The sequence below is a fragment of the Mauremys mutica genome, chromosome 5 (assembly GCF_020497125.1).
Source record: "Mauremys mutica isolate MM-2020 ecotype Southern chromosome 5, ASM2049712v1, whole genome shotgun sequence".
Lineage (NCBI taxonomy): Eukaryota > Metazoa > Chordata > Testudines > Geoemydidae > Mauremys > Mauremys mutica.
Window position 1 is genome coordinate 59786023 of NC_059076.1, and position 23134 is coordinate 59809156.

A 23134-nucleotide genomic window follows, 5' to 3' on the forward strand; every position below is an offset into this window, starting at 1 on the left:
TGGGCTAGGTGCGGAAATCCGTGGGTGAAACTATGGTCTATGTTATACAGGATGCCACACTAGATTATTAGAATAGTTCCTTCGGGCTTTAACATGTATTTGTATCTTGCAGGGGTGTTATTAGTCCTAACTAATTAACATTTGTAAAGGGTTTTAAGATCCTTGAATAAAAGCTGCTATGTACTGTCAATACTAAGTATTTTATCTATACTTTATACAATGTCATGGCACTGAAATCTAAGGAAAATGTTTATTCTTTCATCACTGTATGTTGTAAATAAATGGTCTGACAACAGTATCTGGATATATCTTGACAGTAAATAAATGTCTTACCTATATTCTAAACTTGCAGGAACCACTTTTAGAGGGGGGCTCGGTATGCAATGTACCAAACTATGTTCAATTGTTAGTCATGTATTGTAGTTACACTACACAATTCAGACCTGTGCTTGTATATTTCCAACTTCATAAAAAAAACTTTTCTCATCCTCCCTTTTGTAACCTCCTTTATCTTTCTTGGTTAGCTTATCACTGTCTTTTTTCTCTTCATCTCTAATCCTTTGTCTGTTTCCTTCAATTCACTTATTACACATTAACCTGCATAGTTGGCTTACAAGTACAGCTGATCTATCCTGGGGATTTTGCAGTATGTGATCACCATCAACATATTTTCTACCTGCCTCAGTCCTAATATACCACAGTGAGGGAGATATAGCAAATTGTAAGGCTTTTAGTATAAGAAATTGGCACATCATATTAACAATCTCCAATAGATTAAGAATGTTAACATGTATCCTTTAATCACAGTAATAACTATGTATTTATTGGGGGAAAAGGATGGTCTAGCAGTTAAAGCATGGGAGTGGGAGTTAAGAAATGCAAGCTCTGTGCCTGGTCCTGATACAGGCATCCAGTGTCACTCTGTTCCTCAGTTTACTCACTTGTAAAAAGAGATTAATAATATTGACCTCCTTGAGTGCTGATTAATTCAGTTAATATTTGTAAAGTGCTTTGAAATCCTCAGTTACAAGGTGCTGTAGGAGTGGAAAGTATTATTAGATGAACTATTTTAACGCAGACATCTGTGGTTGAATAGCTATCAAACTAGTACGCTGACAGAAAGAAAAAAAGGCAGAGGAGGGGAAATAAGAGGGGTAGAAGAATGGGTTAAAATGGAATGTTCGAGCTTAAGTGTGACCAAGGGCCATCAGATTTTTGTTCATCTGTAGAAATGAAGTCTTCAGAATCTCATATTCACTGCTCACTTGCAGCCTGAATGAACAATTTACACTATCATCTTTGTTGTACACTGTTAAAAACTAAATGTATTCGTTTTTATGGTGGAGATTCTTGGCTGCTGTAACTCCGTGATATAATATCAAGGATGAATTTGGCCTTGTAGGCCTGGAGAGTGCTGATACTGGGTAGTCAGAGGTTTCTCCCATGTAGATATTTCCTAATTAAATTGTATTATGCTTTATAAATCAATTAAAAAAATTAAAAAGAAAAAAGTGACATGTCACTCTATTAACATGTCTAACACCATCATTCATCTATACTGTCCTTTCACTGACAACAACAAAACAAAAGAAAAAGAAAAAAATGACACGGCTGTTGTGGGAATGTCAAAAGTTGGTATTTTTTATCGGTCTTTAACTTGAAAGTAATCCTTGTCAGAGTGATGATAAAGGTATCATAGAAATGATGCTTTTTATCTGCCTGACACCTAAATCAATAATCCACAAAACAAATCATCATATAGGTATTTCCAAAAATGAGCACCAAAATGAGCCAGCCTGTCTACAAGTTACAAATTTCCCTTACAGAGTAAGTTGCATTGTTTCTCCAGGCACTCACTCACTGCCAAAGCCTCTTTCTCTCTCGGCTGTTATAACATTGACCCCGCTTAGAGGGCAGAACTGAAGATGTTGTACGAATAGAAACTCTGAAATTGGTAGCCTTTCCCAGGGTGTGAGCTGACTTAATGGGTGTCTTTCCTTTCTCTTGGGAGCAACCACTCTCTCCATCACTAGGACAAGTGACCTGTAGGAGAGGCATCCAAAAGGCTAGAAGCTGTATTTTGTTATAAATGCCAGCTCAGATCATAACATGTTACTGTGACTCATAGTGTTAATGACCAAAGCCTTCGATTTAAGGGGGGGGTGGTGAACAACAAAAAAGGGAATGTACCAGGCTAAACACAAGCTCCATTAATCTTACACTGTATCTTCCAGGAGTGCAAAGCATGTTTTATTTAAAAAACTGTTCAGTTTCTTTTGGTACCTTTCAAGGAATTATTAGAGTTTGCATCTAATATTCCTATTTAAATATTTATCAAGCCATTCATTTAATTAACAAATGAGGCTTACCCTATAGTATCAGCATACATTTAAAAAAATATTAGTGTAAATTATCATTCTTTGCACCAAGGCAGGGCTGCTTTAAACTGAATTGTGGGTTCTCTAGGTATTCTTCAGCTTGCACTTTTTGGGTGGTGTTAACCCACTTCATCTTCCCACAGCAGGCAGAAGCTTATAATTACTTTGTCACCACAAACATCCCCTCCTCTTTGGGCCTTTTGTCTTGGAAACCATGGAATTAATCCTCATGCCTCTGAAGTCCTGGCAATGGGGAAAATGGTTCCTGTAAGGACCACTGTGGACCTGGAAAAGGGAAATGGCTTCTCCACTTCAGGTTTCAATGGACCTGAAAAGGGAACTACAAAGTCCCATCCAAAAAAGTGGGGGAGCAAAGGTTGGGGAGGCGGGTGTAATTTTCAGATGAAATGAGAAAGGCGCAGACATATTAAGAGGGGAGATGCAGAGATAATTGAGAGGATTAGAAAAGAAAAATTGGGAGGGATGCAATTAGGAGGAAAAGAGAGAAGAAGGCAAGAATGAAAGATGGGGGGTGACAATGAAGAATATATTTTGGGATAATTAGTGACCCATAAGACATATAGAAAGGAAAACAAAATGAAAATAAGGTAGAATCAGGAAAGGGAGAAGTGTCCTGAAGGGAAAGTAAAGATAAAAAAAGAAGGAAGAGAGAAAAATGGAACAATTAAAATACCATGTTAAGTAAAAAAACACCTGCCTGATGGCAAATTTTAAAATAAGAAAGAGAACTGTTACATTTGAGAAAGAAAATACAAGTGGAGTGAAGGAAAAGAGAAAAACAAGAGCTAAGTTACTTGGTGCGGAAGAATTCTTTGCAAGAGACACCTTTACTTTTTCTTTCTTCTGTGTCTATTTGACGGTTTTGCTTAATTATGTGTGTTGATTCTGGTGTTGTGAAAGACACACCCCTTTTTTCATGGTGTGGCACAGGCTTATTGCTCAGGAAACTTCCTTTATATTGTATGTTGTCCGTATGCTCCCCTGCAGTGTTAAATAAGCATGTTTGAATACCCATTTGTACAAGTAGTGAATTTAGTAACGTAGATGGGCCTTAAAGTGTGTGTTTAGGACTTCTATATGGAGTTTCATATTTTGTCTGTAGCCTCCTTTCTTGTCTTAAACACACTTATTTACTGCCTGCTCTGCATAGAATCATAGGATATTAGGGCTGGAAGGGACCTCAGGAGGTCATCTAGTTCAACCCCCTGCTCAAAGCAGGGCCAATCCCCAGACAGATTTTTTGCCCCAGTTCCCCAAATGGCCCCCTCAAGGATTGAACTCACAACCCTGGGCTTAGCAGGCCAATGTTCAAACCACTGCGCTATTGCCCCCTCCTCTGGTGACCGCTGTGTGATTCTCACAAGACCTTAAAAAAAGGAAGTAGTTTAGGGCAATGGGGCTTAATAGTTAAAAATATTTTGGTAACACAACACTTACACTGCACCATGTTCTTCCAAAAAAAAGTATTTAAAGTATTTTCAAGATTAAAATAAATTTCTACTATAACCCCCAATTCAGCAAAGTACTTAAATACATGCTTAGCTTTAAGTATATGTTTACATGCTTTGCTGAATCAGAGCCATAAGAGTAACAATACTCAATTTTTTTAAGGAGTAGTGTGGGCTACATTTATTTAAAAGACTAAAAACTCTCTAAGCAGAAGGACTGAGATTTTGAAGCTCTTAAGATTCACAGTCCTAGACTGTTTTCAGTAGCTTTCATTAATTGTACTGTCTTCTTTTTTAGGACTTGTACATATTCACAATTGCACAGAACTGCTGAGCTGAAGTTAATAGCTGCTAGGGCAATCAGCCAAGTATCTTATCTAACTCCTTCCTGTGCCAGTGATATTAGTCTCCTGTTTATTGTGCTTTTATCTGTTTGTCTTTTAAGATAAATGAATTTAAATTATGCTGTTCTCTTTTCCTACTTAGACTTCCTTCATTCTGTTTCCATCCTATATGACTTCCTCGTGGAGCCCATTTTCTTTTCAATGAGAGTGTCATAAATAAAAATAGATGGGAAAATGGAACACTTCTAGTAAAGCATGTTATGGCTAGAACACTGTAGATGAGAAGAGCTTAGATTTCCCAGCATTAGACGTTATGAATCAAAATGCATCTTTTACATTTTTATTTATTTTAAACAACAAACTTTTTTTAGTTTGCTTTAAAAAAAATTACTGGTAAAGTTCTTTGTTTACTTGAACTGTACACTATTAAAGGCAATGCAAGAAAATCTAGACTAATCATCAGAGTAAGTCTAAACAGACATATTCATCTGCCATAAACAAGTTCTATACAAGTCTTGGAAATAGTTCCACATGCTGTACAACAGTGCCAGATAATAAACTATTGAAGCACCATAGTTTAGTCCAATTATATTGTCATGAATATAAACTGTTATGTTTAATGGCTCATCCCACTGCTCCCTTAATGTGTGAGAATGGAAATTTCCTACCATTGGTGGAGTGGGTTACTGAACGAACCTTCCACTGCTGGAAACTTGGCTTTTCACAATAAGTACGTTTGGCTTCACTACAGAGAAGGAAACAAGGCTAAAGCAAATTCATGTAAAAATTTGAACCGAAATTAATGCAAGATATTTTAAAATATTCATTCAGCTCTGATAGTCGTATTTACCTTTACTAGCAATTTAATGTCTACCTTTCATTTTTTAAAATCCAATGAAGGATCGTTGGGTGGAAATCAATTGAAATGTTTATGAGGGCAGAAAAGGCAAGATACTGCACATCAACATAGTGGAGAGTTAAAGGGGATAAAGATTCTCTCTCTCTCCATACCCCGTGGTGAGCTGCAGCCAGTTCGCACCGGTTCACAGGAACCGGTTGTTAAATTTAGAAACCCTTTTAGAACCGGTTGTAAAGGGCTTTTAAATTTAACAAAAGCTCCAGCAGCTCCCTGCCCTGCCCTGCCCCCGACCCCAGCTCACCTGGCTCCAGCTCTGCCTCCTCCTCTGAAGGCTCCCCCTCCAGGCTTCCCGCCAATCAGCTGTTAGCATGGGAAGCCTGGGAGGGCTGAGAAGGAAGCAGCAGCTTCCTGCAAGTGAGCTGGGGCAGAGGGGCACAAGGAGGGCTCTAGGCGCCGCGCGTCCCCGGCCTCAGCCCCAGCCCCAGCCCCAGGCCCGGCCCCGGCCCCGACTCTGGCCGTGCAGCGCGGCTCTGGGCCGGCCCCCGGCCCCGACCCCGAATCCAGCTGGCCGGGCGCGCGGCTCCGGGCTGGCCCCCAGCCCTGACCCAGACCCCAACTCCGGGCCGGCCCTGACTCCGGGCCAGCCCCCGGTCCCCGACTCTGGCTCAACCCTCAACTCTGGCCTGGCCAGTGGCTCTGGGCTGCCCCCCAGTCCCGACTGTGGGCCAGCCCCCGATTTTGGGCTGGCCAGCGGCTCTGGCCTGGCCCCCAACTCCAGCTCAGCACCCGCGGCTCCCAACCCCAACTCTGGGTGGCACGGCCCCCATCTCCAGGCAGCGCGGTAAGGGGGCAGGGAGCAGGGAGAGGGTGTTGGATAGAGGGCAGGGGGTGGATTAGGGTCGGGACTGGGGGTGGTCAGAGGGCAGGGAACAGGGGAATTGAATGGGGGCAAGGGTCCTGGGGGGGCAGTCAGGATGGACCGGGGGTTGGATGGGGCGATGGGAGGCAGTCAGGGGCAGGAGTTCCAGGGACAGTCGGGACAGAGAGAAGGGGTGGTAGGATGGGGCAGGGGTCCCGGGGGGCCATCAGGAATAAGAGGAGGGGTTAGATGGGGCGGCAGGGGACAGGGAAGGGGGGTGGATGGGGCAGGAGTCCCGGGGGGCAGCGGGTGCACGACCCCCTCAGGGGGTGAGGAGGAGGGAACCGGTTGTTAATATTTTGGCAGCTCATCACTGTCCATACCTGTTACTTGAAGATATCAAGTGTGTGTCTGGAATCAAGCATCACAGTAATTGCTCTTCTCCAGAGTCAGCAGGAACTAAATTCAGCAGTGACATCTGTAAAATATAGAATATGGATCAGACCTTGTTAACTTTGCATTTGACATGAGTGCCATGTTGAAAAAATGCAGGAGCATAAACTCTCCAGATGATAAAGAATGCCATCAACTTCTTTCCCCAAATAGCTCGATGGCATCTCCTTCCAGGAAAGATGATGAATCAGTAGCTGCCACAACTGTTTCAGTGAAGAGTTCCAGTAATTCAGTGCTATCCAATAAAAATATGGAAGCAAGCAGGCAAAAGGAAGTGACAGGTCTATGCCCAGGACTTCATACTCTTTTTGGGGAAGGAATGACCACTTTTCTCCCTACTAAGTTACTGGGTTTTGTTTATATTCATTCTTTGTATTAATTTGTTCTTAATCTAAACGATTTCATCCATTTTGTTGTACATGATATCACTATATAAATACTGGTAGTATATATATGTTTACTATCTTAAATGTTACAGTTCATATACGAGTAACAAATCGGTACTCTGAAGCAATATATTTGTAATCATTTTATATGTTATACTATAGGAACTTATCCTCTTAAACTGTCTAATAGATATTTGATTATTTTAAGAAGAGAGCAACAAGCGCCGATTTCCACCAGCAAAAGTTAAAAATTAGACAGATTTTTTTATTTATATATATTAGCAACATAAAGTAGAAAATAGTTCTTTTAAGAATTCATTACTACAGTGGACCAAAGAGCCATCTGCTATGTATCTGAGAAATAAATATAAAATTTCATATTGGTGATGTTTTACTATAAATATAAAAATTTAACTAAATAACTGATGACAGTAGTTAAAATAACTAATTATATTAAATTAGAAGAATCCCTCTCCTGCGCTTCCCATATGGAATATTGAAAACATTTGTGTTTATTATACCAAATTTTGAAAAATAGCATCTATTTTTGTGCAAGGAATGTCCCCTCAACTCTTCTTAAGCTCAAAGGGAGATGAGGGCACTTTGAGGTATACAGGGCAGAGACCCAGTAAGTGCAATTGGTTCTAAAAAGCAGACATTCTCAGCTAATGCAACTATGTCTTTTGTTCACTTTATCATATGGAAGAAAGGTGAAACTTTGTATTAAACATGCACAAAACAGAGAGGATAGTAATTAGGCTGGTTTATGACCAAACATCTATGCAAACCCACTTCTGGCAATGCAGGCTTCATAACTGTGGACGCAGTTAGAGGCAAGCAAAGAACTGGTGTTCCAGAAAATGAAGTATCCTAGTCAGTACTTGGGAACTGCTCGAGCAAGCATATCTCCAGGAAACAAGGTTCCCCATAGACTTTCCCTTGATCTTAAAGCTTAACGTGAAACATTTATATGCACATAGCACCTAGCCAGAAGATGTGGGAAGGCACTATCACATTGGCTGTATTTCTTTCTTAAATAATAGATTTATGATCTCCCTTCACCCCCAGAAATGAATTTTGCACTCAGCTCTTTTTGTTCTTTTTTAATTGTCTTGCTGTTCTTAAACTATCCTGAATACTCCTATTAACACCCATCAAATTTTCGTGTGCTGAATGGGGTCCCAATTTTTAGAAAGCTGAAATATGTAGTCAGAGCAGGTTAATCTGATTCAGTTCAATAACCTCTTTTTATAAAGTGTTTGGGTTAGTTGAATACTAATTTACCACTCACATCTCTCTAACACCCAACTATGTGTATAAATGACACACAGACTAACCTGCTATAATTGTAGATATACAATACACAATACCAGCTGAATTATGGACAGTAGTCTTTCTGTAGAAGTGAGGAAAAATATTGTGCGACCCTGAAATCGCTACTGCAAACTGTTGCCAAGTTCTGTAGTAAAATCACTGATGTCTTATATGGAAGTGTATATATCATACGTACAGTATATCTGTATATAGTTATATAAATCTATAGCTGTAATATCTATCTTTGTATGTATTTTTAAATTGACTTGTCTGTGCATATATCCTTGTGTAGTGCATTTTATCAATTTAAATAAATAAATCTCTACATTGAAACAGCAGCATATGCCAAGTTTTATGGATATAGCATTGATAAAATGTCCAATCCAAAGGCAAAACTCCCTTTGATTTAAATGGCAACTCAGTTGAGTCCAATATCTATTATTTCATATTCACATAATTAGTACCATAAATGTAAACTAAGTGGAAATTTGATTTTTAAATGTTAATAACTTCATTTTTTTAATGTTTGTTTTACATGTAGGCCTGGATACTTATTCTCCATTAAGACCAACACCTGGAAAGATTTCAGCTTGGAAAGTATGTCCATTTTTGTGCATGTAAAAGCAGTCTTCATATCTTTTTTAAGGAAAAAAAGTTAATTCTTTTAATTCTCACATAACTCAAAAGTGGATGAACAGATTTTTCTTAGACTTTCCACAGAAATCCATCACTTGGGTTGGGTTCAAGAAATGAAAATTTCTGAAGATATCTTCCACAAAGTTTAGAACATCTGAAAGTTCTAATGGAATGCTGAATGCAACCTTACCTCCTTTCCCCCATCTGTAAAAAGGGAATAACAACCCCTAATTTGACAAGAGGTGTTGCGAACATAAATTCACAATGTTTGTGAAGCACTCTGACACTATGTGAGAGCACCATAGAAATGCCTGTGAAGAAATTAATAATTCTGTCTTCATAGCAAGGTTTGAAATGCATGCAGTAAATAAAGCCCATGACCACACATTGAACAGTGAGGATAAAACTAAATATTGAATAGCCGCTCATTAATTAAGCACCATTCATTCTGTGCACTGGATGAGTCAGGGGCCCATAAGAAAAAAATAGTGTGTGGTAATTAAAGACTAACATAATGCATACACACAAGGGGACTGAATCAAGGTTACTTTTGGCACTTTGGAGTGTTTAACTCTGCAACCTTAATGTCCCTCTAACATAGGGTTTTGATTTGGGTTTTGTTAATAGATATATTGCATCAACTGATACAACATATCAAAGAAGTAATGGACAATAATGAACAAAAGTTAAGTAGAAGCATTTCTTTATCGCCACAGATTTCAGGAGCAATAATTTGTTTCATATTTAGCTTTATTAACACCCCCATTTAATTTTATCATAGGACCCTTGCACACTTTTCTAGTTAAAATATAGTTCACTGAATACAAAAAAGAATACTCCCTTCTAATTAAAAAAAGAGGAGAGAATGTTATTGTTTGTGGGAACATAACTGACCTATATGTTAGTATAGAGTGTCTAGCAGAGGTTTCTATGAGTTCTACTAACAACGTATAAATAAAGCATTAATTAACATAGTTGTTGGAACTGATTTACTGCCTTTGAAGTCATTATGCTTAACTTAAATGGAAACCAGATCAGAACTATTATGGTTCATTGTATAGATAATGTAAAATCTGAAATCATGGTAACACCTGCTGAATCCAGTGTAGGATAGGGATTGTCATGCTCTCACCTATGGACAGAAGCAAGTAATTCCATGATTTACCATTATTCTATCTTGAGGATACAAGTATTTGCAGGAATGATGTTATGGTTTTAGAAATGCTTGTTTGCATTATAATTCCCAGAAGTCACCAGTCGAAAGTAGCACTTCTGGGAATCTTATTACCACCTCACTAATAATGCACAAGCATATGTGAATAATTGTCATACACATGGATAGTGTGTATTGTAATGACTGTCTCAATCTGATATTAATTCTCAATTTGATATGCAATTTCCTGTAAACATGTATTCATGGAAACACTTTTAGTCAAACAGTATTTTAGTATTAAATAGTAAGAAAAACAGGAATAATCTGAATTTCTCTTTATACAGTATTTGCTTATAAAACGTTAAGGAAATATGTGGCAAAGAACAACAGTGACATCTAGTGGTCATATTAAGCATACTTACACATTGGCAAGAATATACAGAATGAGTGTATACAGTGTTTACTTTACAGAATGAAGTGATACTGTACAGTGATTTTTCAGATAATAGCTGCCATTAATATTTTGAGGAATCTTGACTTTTTGACAGGTGATTGCTTAGTCAACTTTGCCATTTGTATGTTTCCCTTCATAGGGGCTTTTTATCCTCAAGGATCTAGAACTTTCATTACAACAAAAACAGAGAAAACCAAATTGTTAGCAAGACTTGAGGAAAATGTCTCTCAGTTGCATGAGTATGCAAGTGTGTGAAAGATGTAGAATGCACACAAAAAACAACAAAATAAAATACCACTCTAGCTTTTTTGGTTTCTGAAATGGGGTAAAATCCTGCACTCCTTACTGAAGTTACTGTAAACTTCTCAGCTGTCGACCTTACTCACTGAAACCTCTGACAATGTTAGGTAGTACAGAAATTGGTCCCTGAGAAAAAAAGACAATGTCTCCTTTGCTTTGTGCCCCAGCACAAATCATGTTTCCCTGGATTCCTAGTCTTCCCTAGGAAAACAATCAATAAATAAGACATGAAGCAACACATCAAACAACGAGGATAAAAAGAAATATCAAATAACTACCCATTAAGTGATCATTGTCCATTCTGTTTACTGACTGATGCAGGGATCTGAGGGGAAAAAAATGTGATCATGCTATTAAAGACTATCATAAAGCAAGGGGGCCAAAGCGAGGTTGTACAGGAAGCTTTTGTTCTGTATTTCCTTTGGAGTGCTTGACTTAGTATAGACATGCCATAAGACATGCCCTTGCAAAGAACATAAGAACGGCCATATTGGGTCAGACCAAAGGCCCATCTAGCCCATCTTCCGACAGTGGCCAATGTCAGGTGCCCCTGAGGGAATGAATGAACAGAACAGGTTATTATCAAGTGATCCATCCCCTGTTGCCCATTCCCAGCTTCTGGCAAACAGAGTCTAGGGACACCATCCCTGTCCATCCTGGCCAATAGCCATTGATGGCCCTATCCTCCATGAATTTATCTAATTCTTTTTTGAACCCTGTTATAGTCTTGGTCTTCACAAGAAGTTCCACAGGTTGACTGTGCATTGTGTAAAAAAATACTTCCCTTTGTTTGCTTTAAACCTGCTGCCTATTAATTTCATTTGGTGGCCCGTAGTTCTTTTGTTATGAGAAGGAATAAATAATACTTATTTACTTTCTCCACACCATTCATGATTTTATAGATCTCTATCATATCCTCCTTTAGTTGTCTCTTTTCCAAACTGAAAAGTCCCAGTCTTATTAAACTCTCCTCATATGGAAGATGATCCATACTCCTAATCACTTTTGTTACCCTTTCCTGAACCTTCTCCAATTCCAATCTATCCTTTTTCAAATGAGGTGACTTCATCTGCACGCAGTATTCAAGATGTGGGTGTACCATGGATTTATATAGAGGCAATATGATATTTTCTATCTTATTATCTATCCCTTTCTTAATGATTCCCAACATTCTGTTCACTTTTTTGACTGCCACTGCACACTGAGTGGATGTTTTCAGAGAACTAGCTACAATGACTCAAGATCTCTTTCTTGAGTGGTAACAGCTAATTTAGACCCTATCATTTTATATGTATAGTTGGGATTATGTTTTCCAATGTGCATTACTCTGCATTTATCAACATTGAATTTCATCTGCCATTTGTTGCTGAGTCACCCAGTTTTAAGAGATCCTTTTGTAGCTCTTCGCAGTCTGCCTGGGACTTAACTATCTTGAGTAGCTTTGTATTATCTGCACATTTTGCCACGTCACTGTTTACCAGATCATTTACTTTTCCAGATCATTTATGAATATGCTAAAAAGGACAGGTTCCAGTACAGACTCCTGGGGACACCACTATTTACCTCTCTCCATTCTGAAAATTGACCACTTATTCCTCCCCTTTGTTTCCTATCTTTTAACCGGTTATCAATCCATGAGAGAACCTTCCCTCTTGTCCAATGAGTGCTTACTTTGCTTAAGAGCCTTTATTGAGGGACATTGTAAAGCCTTTCTGAAAATCTAAATACACTGTATCACTGGATCCACCTAGTCCACATGCTTGTTGACCCCCTCAAAGAATTCTAGTAGATTGGTGAAGCATGATTTCCCTTTACAAAAACCACGTTGACTATTCCCCAACAAATTATGTTCATCTATGTGTCTGACAATTTTATTCTTTACTATAGTTTCAAGCAGTTTGCCTGGTACTGAAGTCAGGTTTACCAGCCTGAAATTGCCAGGGTCACCTCTGGAGCCCCTTTTAAAAATGAGTGTGACAATAGCTATCCTCCATTCATTTGGTATAGAAGTTGATTTAAATTACAATTAGTAGTCCTGCAATTTCACATTTGAGTTCCTTCAGAACCCTTGGGTGAATACCATCTGGTCCTGGTGACTTATTACTGTGTAGTCTATCAATTTGTTCCAAAACCTCTTCTAATGACACCTCAATCTGGGACAAGTCTTCAGATTTGTCACCTAAAAAAAATGACTCAGGTTCAGGAATCTCCGTCACATCCTCAACCGTGAAAACCGAGGCAAAGAATTCATTTAGCTTCTCCACAATGGCCTTATCGTCCTTGAATGCTCCTTTAGCATCTCAATCGTCCAGTGGCCCCACTGGTTGTTTAGCAGGCTTCCTGCTTCTGATTTACTTTAAAAAAATTGCTATTACTTTTTGAGTCTTTGGCTATCTGTCAATCTAATATTTAAATATAGACCAGGCCTTAATAATAGTGCTGCATTAGGCAATATAAAATAGAGGAAGAGCTAATATCACAACCTATCTTTGAAGAAGCATAGGATGCACAATGTGACCAAGTTACCTTTATTGTAGAAACTGATATGTTGAAGTTCCGAATCTGTTATTATTTTTAATTGTGCAAACTTAACCTTTCACTAAATAATTGTTTTATTAAACTGTGGCCATATTTGAATTACTTTTTTTAAAAAGTAAGGACAAATACATATACACAGTAAATGCCCCAGAAGAGAGAAATGTTATAGGGAATAGATAAGTGTAATTTCATTCAGTATAATCCATGAATTAGTTAGGGAATCAACTCGTACTGGAGGTATTACACATGGGGACAGACTTTCAAATTTAAACGTATGCAATTGTTTACATACGCCTACCTTATGAATACAAAAACCTGGCATTTGCCCCCATATCAGGTATTTGTGCATCGACATTGTTAATAAGACTTCTTGTTTTCTTTTTTACTCCAGAACACAACCCAGGAGGTCTACAAGGCCTTGCAGTTTCTGTGGAGGTATGCAAATGATGAAAAATGTGCATTAAGATTTTAGTCAAAATGTAATGATTTGTACATATTTACAAATTATTTGCCCTATTCTTAAAGCTGGGCAAAATATGAAAAGTCAGATAATGTATTTGAGTAATATTGCAAAATTCATTAAATGAACCATGTAATATATTCACCTGCATAAGCATTTAGACAGGGCTGCTCACAGTGAGCAATGTAACTTTCTGTCTGCAAAACTGCCTTTTCTACTGTAAAATAACACACATTTCTCATGGCTCACCCAGGGGTGAAAGTGAGCTGGTACGGGCCAAAGCCAGTACTCCGTACCGGTAAGAACCTGCACCGGCCCATACCCAGACCACATTAAAGCACTGCTGCGGCAAAGGACCCTGTAGCACTTTAACGTCCCTTCCCCTTTTGCCCCCCACCCCCGGCTGCTGACAGGCGGGGGGGGGCAAAGGGAGCAGCTGCCCTGGGGCCACTGATTTAAAAGGGCCCGGGGTTCTGGACACCGCTGCCGCTACCACAGCAGCGGCGTCCAGAGCTCCAGGCCCTTTAAATCAACACCGGAACCCTGGGCAGCACAGGCCAAGGGCTGGCTGGGGGATGCTGAACACCAGCCCCTCCCCTTCTGCCTGAGGCCCCACCCCTTCCTGGGGGCCAGAGCCACCCCCCGTACCAGTAAGTGTCCTCAGTTACTTTCACTCCTGGGATCACCAAAAATTTTTGCATCCCAGGAAAGCCACTGAAAAAACCTCCAAATATTTGTGATTTTCCTGTGGAGATTCTTACCACTACCAAGGAAATCATTCATATATATAATCATTTGAATACCCTGGTAACTGAGTACTGGGGACAAATGCTGCAAGAAGAAGACATCAAAATGGAAATCAGAGATGGCTACAAGAATGGAATCTGCCCCCTCTTCCAGAGAAATTATTCTGGGTAGCAGTAGTTCATGTGTTGGTCAGAGGAAATTATATACATGAAATAAAAAAAGCTATGCAAAACATCACACAGGCCAATCCCATCAATAAAGGAAAGAACCTCTGAACTGAACACAGGGTCCTGGTACCACAGGGTATGTTATTTTGTTTACAATACTTCTATATTCCTGAATGTCTATGTGCCCTTCCCAGACCTATGCAAGAATCTATTTATAACTGTGGGACAGCAGGTTTGGTTCCATCACGACACAGTTTCTGTTACTGAGAAAGTTTCTATCTGATTGCTCAGGTGTAAGTGAGCAACTGACATATCTCTGAGAAAGAAAACACTGTAATGAGAAACAAGAACTGTAACTCTTGAAGAGGAGAAAGAGATCCCTAATCACATAAGCTTTCATATGCCAAATGTGTGACTAACTCAGGAAAATTAGTGCATTGGTACAGATTCGTATGATTTCCAATGCATATCCTGTAAAGTAATAGCAGATATTCTGAACCTCCCTCCCCCGCAATTTTTCATCCTTTAAATCTTATTCTCCCTTTGAGTTTGACATTGTTTTACACCAATGCATATATAAGCTCAGTTCTCCACCCAACCATTTTACATCAGTGTAAGCCTACCAACTTCAGCTCCCGTTTTACACCAGTATAAATGAGAAGAGAATAAAAACCAACATTTTTAACAGTGCAAAGCTAACTGAAATCTGCCACTTCTCTGTGTAGGGGCTTGTACAGCACTTCTCAACTTATTGATTGTGAACCCTGCATTAAGGCTGAAACAGAAAACGGATTTAGTCTTATGACACTCCTCTTGAAAGAGAAGTATTATCCTTATTTTACAAATTAGAAACTGAGATACAGGGCAGTGAAAGACCCAACTTTCCATAGTGTCCACTAATTTTGGTGCATGAATTTTTCAGGACCTTACATGAGATAATATAGGCATGATTTTCAGAAATGCCATGTGCCAACAACGCCAGTTGAAGATCTCTCAATTACTGAAGTAACCAAAACTAGTGACCACTTTTGAAAAGTTTGATCTAAACGATTTGTCCAAGGTGATACAGGAGGTCTGCTGAAGTGCTAGAGTAGAATCCAAATCTTCTGATTACCAGTGCTGTGATTTAGCTAAAATATTCTGCACTGATGTGAATAAATTATGCATCCTTCTTCCCTGCACCCATCCAATTGTATATCCCAACAGAAATAATAAAAATAAATATTAAATAACAAACATTAAGATATCAACAAACAGCTTTCTATGTCTTCTGCCTTCTCCCCTTTGCTTTATCCTGGAGCCCGGCATCAGTCAGCACTTCAAAGCCGCAGTCCCTTATCAGCAATCAGACACAAAAGTGTGCATAGCATCTTCTTGTCCGTGGATAGGCAAGTTTGAAACATGCGTCATTTATTTTGGAGATTTGATACACTGTGATTCTTGGCTCCTGGTATTTCTAAATTTGGGAGCAGATTATCAGCAGCTCTGAATGTTAGGCTATTATACTCTCATAGCAAAAGTAAAGAATCACATTAGAGGAGAACAGTGTAACGTTACATGTAAAAATTGTAAGGACAATGTCTGTGTAATAATAAGAAAAAAGTTGAGCTAGTGTATTAGAGCGTAGCCATAGTGCTATTGATATGGTTGGAGTGGTTGTCTTGTTAAGCGATAACAAACATCTATTTATATACAATGGCATGTATCTGCACAACCCAGGAAGGGAGAAAAAAAATAAGTACTCTGCATCCCTCTCAATTTACAAACCATGAGTGGTCTTATTTTTTATTAAAACCTGCCATTTTTTTCTCTCAGTTGCCACGTATAACAGCTCTGGCCTCCTTCCCTGTCCCCGCGGTGAGGCAAGAGCTATCCTCACTGCCTAGCTCAATGACGTCCTAATCTCACCTGGAGCTAGGGTGACCAGACAGTAAGTGTGAAAAATTGGGATAGGGTGGTGGGTAATAGCCCCGAACATCAGGACTGTTCCTATAAATATCGGGACATCTGGTCACCCTAGCTGGAGCCTCCAGGTGCAACTGCAATACAAGGAATAATAATTATTAGGGAGGTGAGAAGACAACTGACACAATGAGGCACAACACTAAGAAGTGAAAACTGAGAATGGAATCCACAGTTATATAACAGTCTTCAAGATTACTACTGGTAAGAATGTTTCCCTATTTACAAGGTATCATCTATTCTCCAGCACTGACTTATTCTGATTAATTACAGTGTGATTGTAGATTTCACATAATTGAGACATTCTGAGCTTTGAAACTACCAACTGGTTACTTGTTTATATATATTCTTCCACCAATGTAACTAAAATCTTTTGATAAACTCCATGCTTTTATGAATCTGACCTTTAGCCTGTTGCTATAGAAGTACAGTACTCTGAGCATATTGTACTTAGCAATCCTACAGTACAAAACTGAAAATTCCTTTTTAACTGTCTCTAGACAATTCACTCACCCACTCTGGCAGAGACACCCCTTTTCTAAACAGCACGACCCCTACCAGCTTGAACTCTCCTGATAGCTTAAGTCCCAGCCAAGACCTGACAGCCTTTTACAGCTTTTGGAACCCTTCTTATTCTCCTCCCTCTGAAGACACACACTTAGACTTGGCATCCTGCAAGGTGCTTCTTGATGAGTATTAAGATCTATCCTTCTATGCGCCTCTAGAAAACCTCCTGAAATCCCCACCCCACACGGTTCCCCCCTCACCTCTGCTAAGAGTACCAACCTTGACATAAAACCACTTCATCTCCTTTGCACACAAAAGTTTTAGTGCCTTCTTCCAAGGTTCCCCTATGCCATCACCTTGCCAAGCCACCACTCTTACCTCTTCCACAGTAAAATGCAGTGTAGTTGTAGCTGTGTCAGTCCCAGGATATTAGAGACTGGAGAGACAAAGTGGGTAAGGTAATATCTTTTATTGGACCAACTTCTGTTGGTAAGAGAGAGAGAAACTTTCGAGCAACAAAGCTTGTCTTCTGGTCTTTATTTTACAGGAACTATAGCACCTCAGAAAATCTGGGGTGAGATTCTGTGCTGCAATTACAAAAGGAGTACTGCAGAAGTCTCCGCCCACTGCAAGGGGAGGCTATAGTGTCTTTAAGCCATTTTTGTGGCCCTTTACCCCAGTCCTGGCCTGCTCTGGAAGCTCAGAACTGAGAAGCATGCAGTATAGCTTAGACAGCCTTAGTACCTATCTAAATGATGGCAGTCTGCCTGGGCTGCCCTATGAAACTCAAACTCTGTCTAGAACACTCCCACACCAACATCAAATTCCTGAATACCACCATCAGCTTCAGCAATGGAACCCTAAAGAGAAGTATATACAAGAAACCCCACCAGAGCTACCTTCATAGATCCAGTAACCATCACAAACACTGCAAGAAATCTGTTATCTATAGCCTGGCACTCAGATACCACAGAATATGCTCTGAGAACAAAGTCCAGGATACAAACTTTAACACACTTAAATCTGCCTTCACCAAACAAGGACACTCCACCAGAGAAGTAGATTAGATGGAAAGGCCCATCCAAATACCCTGAGAGAACTTCCTTCAATACAGGGGGAAAAATCCTCTGACCGCATATCCCTAGTTGTCACCACCCACCCAACATTGGAACACAAACAGGATATCATTAAATACTTGATAGGGGCCACATCCTGAAAGAAATGTTTGCCAAACCCCCTCTTCTGATATTCAAAATCATTCCCCAACCTCACTCAGCTCATCATCAGAAGCAAGGTCAGGACACACTAACTTAAAGCAGTACCAGACCCTGCCATAACAACAGATGCAAAACCTGCAGACTTATCTCCCTTGCCATGATGATCCATACTCACACAACACACCTTTCAAGATTCATTACTCCTACATGCACCTTCACAACATATAGTATACCTCATCCAGTGCACTAAATGCCCCAACAACAACTATGTAGGCGAAACCAGACAGACAATCACTAAACTTTTGAATGAACTCTCGCAGAAAAATTATGACAAAAATATCATATCACCTGTGGGTGAATGCTTTAATGATCACTCCATATTTGGCCTCTCAATCCTCATCCTCAAAGGAAACCTGCACAGCACCTCAGTAAAATGAGCTTAGGAGCTTAACTTCATAGCTTTGCTAGACACAAAGTCATGGTCTTAATAAAGACACTGAATTCATGGCTTATTACAACAATCTGTAACTCCCTAACCCCCGTTTTTTGTCCTATGACGGCAGAGGTGTTAATAGGCCTTTTCACTTTGCATGGTCTCTGTGACTGAAAGCACCCCTGTATTCACATCCTATACACTATTGTAATAATCTTTGTACAAAATATGCCTTGTGAGGTATATTTGAAAACCAATAACTTGCTGGACAGTAACATCATTGTGAACTGTATGTAGCAACATTATATCCATAGTTATGAATTCCCTTTGTAAGATGTTACTAGCACATGTTCAAACCCACATGGCCCTGATTAGGCAAAAGTTGTTACACAGGTTTATCCTAAACAAAGGAATGTGTTTACCTCAATTCACATAAGTAGTAAACAGGGTCCTAGAGATATCAAGAGAGGGAAATGGCAGGAGACAAGGAAAATCTGCTTTTCAGCATACACAGAGAGAAGAAAGAACATGGTGCCACCTTCACCAACACACTCCATGTCACCTTCTTATTGTTTGGATAAATTTTGCTTTGAGGGGTAATCCTCAGAAAAACACACTTCAAAGAGTGACTGGGATATAAAAGTGAGGGGCAAAAACACCCCAAAGTATATCTCTCTCTTCTTAGGTGAGAGAAAGGAACCAACCCTTTGACTTTGAGGGAGAGATCCTGACCTGAGAATGTGGTCAGCCCTGTGGCTGGGAACCAGTGATAAGGATTTTACGTTGAACCAAGTCTAGCTTATTAAGTTTTAGCTACTAGAAAGTGTTTTATCCTTATTTCTCTTGTAACCATTTTTTATTATAATGCCTTATACTAATACTTAAAATCTCTCTCTTAAACAAACTTGTTTTATTTTTTAATCAAAACTAAACCAGTGCTGTGTTTAAACTGAACTGTTTGGCAACTCCTGTTAAAATACCAAACTGTTGAATTTGGCCCTTTACAGGGGCAACGGACCTTTAATACGTGCATCATCTAAAGAAAGGGCTGGACGGTTTGGGGGAAAATTTGAGACTGGGAGTGTGTTGGGGTCACCCTGCAAGTGAGGCACCCAAGATTGCAGGCGATGATACAAACCCTCACTAGTCTGAACTGTACCCCGGAATGTAACAGTCTCTCACAATATGTGTTAACTACTTATGCTAAACAAACCATCGGTTCAACCTTGTATTTGGCGTTGACAGCCCAGGTTCCTTTCCCAGAGCTGAAGAAGAGCTCTGTGCAGCTTGAAAACTTGTCTCTCTCACCAACAGAAGTTGGTCCAATAAAAGTATTACCTGGCATGCCTCTTACACCAGGGCTTGCAAAGGGGTCCTCAGAAGACAACCTTAAGGCTATGTCTGCAGTCCCAACACTTGGGGAAACCTTCCCAGACAGTTACAGGCATTTTATAGCTTTTTTATACTGCTGTGGCTCTTATCCAGCAGAAAGGGGTGGGGAGAAGGAGGGGTGTTCTTCCCTCAGGGACTGAGGTATTAAATTCTTGGCCAGTATCTCCAAGTTATGCATTTCCCACATTTATCTCAATAGAATGTTAGTCATCATTCCTAATCAGGACAAACTAAAATGCCTATATTGCTGATAAATATTTAAGTGCTTATCAATTTATCAGAAAAACATATTCTGGGATTATGGACAGAATGTGGGATTGTGGCCATGGCCTTTGTAGAATACCACCACCTTTTCCCCTTTCTGAGCCATGAAGACTCTTCTCCAAAATTTACCTCTTCAAAGACTGTAAATTGCATTTTATCATTTGTGTTTCTTAAACTTCAGTTTTTTCAGTCATCTAGAGGGACATCCAGCAAAAAGAAAGAAGTCAAGAGTTGATATTCCTAAAGTTAAACCATCTGGTTTATTATTTATTGAGGAATAAAGGCCCAGTTCCTCACCTCATATACATCATAACCTCATAACATCACTCCACTGACTTTACTAGAGGTATGCTGATTTACACAAGATGATAATCTGGTCCACAAACTCTTTCAAACAGCTAAACTTTCCCTAAACAGTGAATAATATTCCTTCCTCACCTAAATTCCCCATAAGCTGCATGGCCACACAGCAGCCTATTTAGCACTGCACAGGTTCTCAGGGAACCCGCCGGGGACCTGTCACACTCTGGGGAGGGGCACCCCTCCCCCAGCCCCAACTCAGCCTATGGCCCGGACCTGCCACATCCGGGGCGGCACAGCTGGAGTGGCTCGGACCCAATTGCGGCTGGATCAGGTCCAGGCGTGGCAGGGGCGGCGCAGCCTGGCCTGGCCCAACCCCAGAATGGCCTGGATCCAGCCATGGTAGGGGCGGCCCTCCCCCCAGCCCGGACCTGCTGGGGATCAGGATGGGCACCTATCCTGCAGCCCCAGCCCCAGAGCTCCCGCAGTGGGGAGAGGCGCCTCTCCCCACCATAGCCCTGGAGCACCCTCCTGCACCCCAAAGCCCTCATCCCCAGCCCCACCCCAGATCCCACACCCCCAGCTGGAGCCCTCACCCCCTGCACCCAATCCTCTGCCCCAGCCCTGAGCTCCCTCCCACACTCCAAACCCCTCAGCCCCTCCCCCACCACATGAATTTTGTTATGTGCACCAATATGGTGCACATAACAAAAATTCATTACGCACATGGGTGGGAAAAATTAGAGAGAACAGTGTTCTCCATTATAATTTATCCAGGGATCTGCACCCTCATTTCAAAGATACTCTTACTTTTCCAGACCTGCTTAAGCCCACTAGTTCTAATTGACACCTGGGAAGTATGATACTGACAGCTTCTGTTCTCATATACAATTAACACAAAAGAATTTAAGCAGTGAAGGGTCAAATGGCTGGATGAATGGAGAGTTTCAGGCAAGTGCCAGTAAAACTCCCAGAAACAATTCCTTCTCTAGTTGTACTAATGTGTTACTGAAGTAGCATGGATTTAATATGGTTTTTTTTTACAGTAAGAATATGCTAACATGTTTTTAACTTTGGTATTTCTGCTGTCATATTGTTATGGAAAGAATGCCTTCTTTTAGCTGCCTATGCTAGCACAAAATGTCTATAAAATACTTTTCTAAGAAAAGTAGTAAAGAGATTGATCCTGTTCCCATTGAAATTAATGGAATTGCTGTCAATGACTTCCATGGGCACAGCATCAAATCCAAAGAGAGAACCTGGACACAAGCTTTCCTTGAGTCGAGTTATTTCTGAAAGATCTTTTTCCTCCTCAAATGTCACATAGGGATTCTCAAACGTCATTGCACCACGACCCCCTTCTGACAACAAAAATTACTGCATGACCCCAGGAGGGGGGACTGAAGCCTGAGCCTGCCTGAGCCCTACTGCCCCGAGCAGGGGAGGGGGAAAAAGCTTGAACCCCACCACCCTGGGTGTGGGGGCCAAAGCCCAAGGGTTTGAGCCATGGCAGGGGCCTGTAGCCCGAGCCCCACCACCCAGGGCCGAAGACCTCGAGCTTTGGCCCTGGGCCCCAGCAAGTCTAACACCAGCCCTGGTGACCCCATTAAAACGGGGTCATGACCCACTTTGGGGTCCCGACCCACAGTTTGAGAACCGCTAGGAAAAAGGAGAGAGACTGTTATGAGCTGGGTGAAACCTGGTTATCGGTTTCAGATAGAACCTCATTGAGACTGATAGGCGTGAATGCAACCTTTAATTAGCAATTATAATGATAAGCCCCCACATCAGACAAAAGAAGTATGTGATCCCATCCAGGAGCTTTTGATGAGTATTGTTTTGTGTAGAAGTGTGTGTATTGGTGGGAACAGAACACAGAGGGAGTGACACAGACTGTGGGAAGGAGCAACTGAAAGCACAGTGATTGACCTGCAAGCAGAGGCACTGACTTTCTAATGTGCTGGAGGGTGCTCAACCCCAGCTCTGCCCCCAGCCCTGCCCCCACTCACCCCTTCCCCTGAACGCCCACCCCACCTCTTCCCCACCCCGCCCTGCCTCTTCTTTCCCTGATTTACCCCGTTCCACCCCCTCCCCTGAGCACACCCCACCCCACCAGCACCTCCTGCACACTGCAGAACAGCTGATCGCAGCAGGTGGGAGGAGCTGGGGGGGGGCTGCCGTTGGGCGCTCAGTGCCCACCATTTTTTTCCTGTGGGTTCTCCAGCCCCAGAGCACCCACAGAGTCAGCGTCTATGCCTGCAAGAAACCTGGGGAGAAGTTTCTGGGTGTGGTATGCAGACTGAAAAGAATGTTCTTGGTGTTTGTGAGCAAAAGAAGCACTTTCCTATTAAATGATTCCTTCTGCTTTCAGAGACACAGGACTGTGTGTGTAGTCTGTAAATAAACAAAACTACATCAGAGAAATACCTATCACCAACTTTTACTCCCTACTGGAGCATTCCCAAGGCCCCAGACTTTGATTAGACATTCAGGTTGAAAAGAGGTAACAGAGAGAGACTGGAGAGGAACTCAGAGGTGGATG

At 40.9% G+C, this 23134-nt stretch overlaps 1 long non-coding RNA gene across 1 annotated transcript in view; it reads right to left on the reverse strand.

Moving 5' to 3' along the window:
- Window positions 1–4857: 4857 nt before the first annotated feature.
- Window positions 4858–23134, reverse strand: part of LOC123371664 — a 71884-nt gene continuing 53607 nt past the window's right edge. Inside the window, exons 3-4 of the long non-coding RNA XR_006579894.1 lie at window positions 6293–6387; window positions 4858–4936 (exon numbers count right to left, since the gene is read on the reverse strand). This is a non-coding gene — a long non-coding RNA (uncharacterized LOC123371664). The remainder of the gene's footprint in view (window positions 4937–6292; window positions 6388–23134) is intronic.